Source organism: Sipha flava, unplaced genomic scaffold, assembly GCF_003268045.1.
Source record: "Sipha flava isolate LNK unplaced genomic scaffold, YSA_version1 180_pilon_pilon, whole genome shotgun sequence".
Classification (NCBI taxonomy): domain Eukaryota; kingdom Metazoa; phylum Arthropoda; class Insecta; order Hemiptera; family Aphididae; genus Sipha; species Sipha flava.
This window is the reverse complement of record NW_020272187.1, coordinates 714068-719746: the sequence shown is the minus strand read 5'-3', so window position 1 is coordinate 719746 and position 5679 is coordinate 714068.

Below are 5679 nucleotides of genomic sequence, written 5' to 3'. Positions count from 1 at the left end.
CACACACACACACACACACACACACACACACACACATACACACACATCTACACACTCGGGCGCTTCGCGACTGTTTCCAACAAACCGCAAGTCCACACGCATACTCGCACATATTATAATATCTGATATACCGTTCGATTCAATAAGATTGTTTTTTAATTTCCATCAGTATTTTCAACCGTTGTAACGTGATATTTTTCGCTGACAACAGTGACGTTATGACTGCAGATTATGAGATTATGCAGCAAAAGACGGAGTGGGAATGAAATCCAGGCCATCCAGCACGTTTTTTCTAAATGTAAAATATTTTTTCGTACCAGCTTTTGTATTAATTTTAATTAAAAAACAAATATCTAATTAAAACTTAGATTTCTTCTTTTATTGGTAATATATTACTTAAAACACTATTCTGTAAGACTTATCTAACAATGATATGTTTATGCTTAAGAAGTATATTTTTTATTTTTTATTTATTTTTTTTTGAGCAATTGAAGTCAATGTGATTTCCACCATAACATCAAATTTTTAAGGATTTAGAAAATAAATAAAATTATTATTTATTGATAAGTATGTAAATTATGAAATAAAAAAATATATCGAATAAATTATAGTTATAAAAAACTATTCTCTCAGTTATAAATAACATTTTCATAATATGTTACTTTATTAAATAAAATATAATTGAATTATAACATCAATATAGTAAAAATTAACACTATACACATAGGATGGACCTTTATAAAAGATATAGGATGGATCCTTTAGGATGGACATATTATAAAAAGTTATAAATTATAATTCTCTATTAAATAACTTTCTATTATTTTATAATAATAATTCAAATAACAGCTTCTTTCGCCAACTTTATCTTATTTTCTGTTATCATTATCGTAAATGATTGCAGATTTTTCTTAGTTTTTGTTTTTTCTTGAATTTCTATTCTTCAAATATTTCAGAATTGGGTATTCACATAACATTATGGGTCTCTGTAAAATGTATATCTTTACAAGACTTCCGAAAAATATTTACCATAAATTATTAAAGTTAAGATTCACAAACATTCTCATAATAATTTCTTTATTTTTTATTACTATATTATCTAAATTAATAAAAAAACAAATTTATTTTAATTTATATGTAATTTATAATTTTTTTAAGTTAAAATTTTGTTATAATTGGTTTTGAGCTCAGCGAACTCAATTATGATATCGTCAAAATTTATTATTGAAGCCAATGCTTTCTCCATAGATAAAAGAGCAAGTGAGTTTAATTGTTCTTGACTCGATGTTGCTCTTTGTGTTGTCTAGAGTGAATCTCCCAATTAACTTAAAGGTTTTTCTGCTTCGGGCCCCTATAATAGCCGGATCCAGTGCCGCAATAACCGGGTGTGTTGCGTGTATCAAACACATGGGCCCATGACCCAAGCTTATAATAGGGCCCAATGGTAATATTTTAAAAATATGTAGAAAGCAAGAGAATTAAACCATTTTGTAATAATAATTACTTATGGAGATTGAAAAATTAATGATTGATTTTGTTTTGTATACATCATCGTACATCAACGTTTTTTATTATAGCCTGTTTAATTGGAATTAAAATTAGTTTGGTTACAAATACGGTACGGTTTCTCTGCAGAGTCCGGATGCGGGGGAGGGTATTCATTTTACTTACACACGGGCCCAAGTTAGTGTAGTTGCGGCACTGGCCGGACTCCTGTACTCCAGGTCCAACATCCTCCTCTTTAGCGTATCCTGCTCATGAAATGATACACCTGAAAGCATATATTTGGTTGAATTTTTTGGAGAATACTTCACAATAAGGGAATTGATAATAACATTTTGAATGTTTCGATTTTGGAGAGTAGAGTTAAGTAACATCATAATGAATTTCTCTTACTGTATATAATAACATAATATTTTATAATTTTTTTTTTTTTTTATAACATAATAATTACCTCAAAATGAAAATGCAAAGAAAAAATGTTAAAAATGCCGGTGAATGTCTATTCACACTTAAGAAGTAATCGGTTATCCCAAATTTTAAAAATAATTTGTAAAAGTTCTAAAGAGCAATAGAAGGTAATAGGTTTGGTTCTGCATGATATAATTCACGTTTATTTATACGCTCATTAAATTAAATAGCTATACAGAACTAAAAATTTTATCCAGAAATGTGAACAATTTCTTATTTAATACAATAAATAATTTACATTTGTACAGTCCTTGAATAGTTTATGGAGGAAATTATTCACTAACAACACCTCGTAATATATATAATAATTTATAATTAATTAACTACTTAGTAATTGTTTGGGACTATATGGAACACTGAGAGTGATATGAGGATTAGAGTTCCCCCCGCCCTTTTTTTGCCACTTTAAATCCTGATAACAATAAGTTTTGCTTTCCAAGTATCAAATTATTTTTCAATATTTTTTTAAACTCAAAAAAGTTCATAAGTGTTTTATTTCAGGGCTCTTATAATTCAAGTATAATATAATGTTTTGTTCCTTTATAAAATATGCATGGTACAATATTTATAACTTTAAAATTTTATTGAAAGTATATTCATAGAATTAATACACCGTTATAAATAATTTATGCAATTGAAAGTATTCAATGTATTCGTATAAGAAGTAAATCAATCTTCACCCTACAATAAAATAAAAACGTTTGAAATTCTTTATTTTTTTATTTATCGTAGTTGCAAATGTAATTATTATATATGTATTATAATACATTCGAAATTTTGAACTACCCGATACAAATGTGTTTAAAATATTACTATTTTCAAATATATGATCCTAGCATGCAGTATAAAAAAAATATTTAAAAATAAACAGGAAGGGTGTTAACCTTACCTGGTGGCAAAGAGGATGTCGGTTTAGGGTTTGATACAAATTTGATATCGGATCCTACCCAGGGTTGCTATAGGGATGTACACCGTTCACCTTATTTCCGGTCATCAACACTTTTTAACTTCCTGGACATGGCATAATTATTACTTCCACTGACTGTCCGGTCAACGTTTTTTTTTTTTTTTCATACTTTTTTCTCTCTAGAAATTTGAGACCAACCTAACACAAATATACAAGCATAGGGTTAAAACGGTTTTGTATTAAATATCTTCCTTCTCACTCTATCTCACTCTTACCTATCAGTCTCGTCTCGTAGTCCATCGTGCGCTATGTCCTGTCAACCCAGTAACTCGAGTCGAGTTACATCGTAGAGTCACACGTTTAGATCCATTCCATTCCTATTCGTGTTGGATAAGATCTATTACTGTACGCAGTATCGCAGAGAAAAGCGAGATTCTGCGGTTACGCATTTTCAAAATCCCACGATACCCAATGATATTTGCTTAATGTATGTAAGTTCCCATAATGTATAATAATTTTTCAGTACACCTTCAAATTAATACTCTTGTACCAAAATATTTTTCGTAGAATAACATTTTCAACTTCAATATTTTTGGTCTTACAATACGTATGGTCAAATTGTTGAAAAAATATAGTTAAACATTTTTTAAAATTATTATCATTCTTAATCTAAAATAATTTGCTATTCACACTTTTAATTCTATAATTTAATGGAAAAAAATAGTTTATTGATAGATTTAATAAAATTATTTATTATTATTTTTAATGTAACTTAACATTTGTATTATACATTAAATGGTTTTGTCAGATAACACATGTAGAGTAGGTATCACTTATGTTATTATATCACACATGGATAATATCTCGTGACTGACCCATATTTTAAAGAGCATTTACATGTATATTAATCATTTCAAGTGTGATTCTGTGTTTTTAGTAGCGAAATACTCTCGTCAATGTCAATGTATATATAGGGGACTTGTTATTTTTTCATTTAAAATATTCGTCCATTAATGAATTGTCTCTACGGGTGTTCCTAAGGCGTGGTGTTTATGCATCTGACCAAGCACGTGCCAATAATAAGCCCCAAACAAAGACTAAAAAGATAAAATATTTCTGACAGTTCAAAAAGCAATTTTCCAGTTACAATCTAAAAAAAAAAAAAGAAAAATCATTAATTTGATATCTATATTCTCGTAGATGATTTTAGTAAAATATTTAGAAGTATAGTTAAACTTTTCGACCAAAATTAATTAATTAAATAATTTATTTTTTTTAAATAAGAAAGTCTGGCAACTGTCTGTTTATAAAATATAGATGGATAAAAATTAATCACAAACATAACGTGTGAAAATTATAAATTCATATTATTTACAAAGTATAAATGGATGACGAGTAAAATCTTATCAGTACTAATAAGTAATACTGCAATGTTTCAACAGAATTGAATATAATTTGTTTTGGCGAATTTAGAAATCCTAAAAATAAAATTTTTAAGTTTATAATTAAAAATTGTAATAAAAATAATAGTTACATAACGATATAAGGTAATGAAAAACGATAAAATTTAATTGCTTTTCAATGGGCAATCATATTTACAGTGTACTTTTTTATAAAATATCCATAGTGTGATTGATAAATTTTTTTAGTTACGGAGATAAATAACGCTCCATGTCCAGGGTATTATAGCTCTTATATAGCCCAATATATTTTACTATTGAATATCATTACGTTATATTATAGCAACCACATTATTTGAATACCTATTTTTTAATTTAAATTATTTATAGACCTATAATGAGAAATAAAAAAATTCTATATTTAATTTCAATAATTATCACAATGAAACGATTCTGAAATAAAAGGTTAATTTCGTTCGTGCTTTATTTTCAGTAGATCGCATATATTTGGCAGATAATTCTTAACATAATAATAGAATCCTATAAAATTAGAAAATAACACGTTTTAACTTATTTATAGAAGTTTGAACATAAAATATTAAGGCCGTATTTATAATATATACGGGATTTTTTAAAACCAACCATTGTGAAACGGACGGATGTAAATTTCAACACAAGATGTGGCAGTTAAAAATCACCTTTGGGTTTATCTATGTAAGTTCCTACACAAATAAAATTTGTAACGAATACAAAATTCCTTCCCATTTTATTCAGACTTAGGACTGAAAACGTAGTTGCTGTGGTTTAAATTTTTTTGTTTTATGTTTTGTAAAAAAATCTAATCCAATTTTTAACTGAATGAATCTTGTCCATATACTTATATAATAATGTATAGTTATCCACATGTTATATGTATTCAATATAATAATAATAATTATATAAATTAAATTAATGTAGCTTATTACGAAAACTCATAGTTTTAACATAATCACATTAGGTATGTTATTTGTTTTAAGTTTTATTTTAATATTTTGTTGTTTATATTATTTTTTTTTTCGTTTATTTTGTTTATTTTTTTGAGGTCTATTGGTATCTTATGTTCTTATTTTGATATATGTATTTGTTTGAAAATTTTTATAAAACTACTATTATTTTGAATTTATTAGGATGATGATAACGATTTGAGTTTAATTCTGAGTGAAAACTTTCATAAGCATTTATTGTAAGACTTCTACACAAATTAGCAATAACCTAAATACTAGGGGGATTGTACTCGTACTATTTTCCTGTATGTAATTTGTCGCTAAATACTCATAAAATTTGTTTGTTTATCTGTATTATTATCTGGTTTCACAGCCATGATATATATAACAATATAACAATCTTCAAATCCTGTTGGAT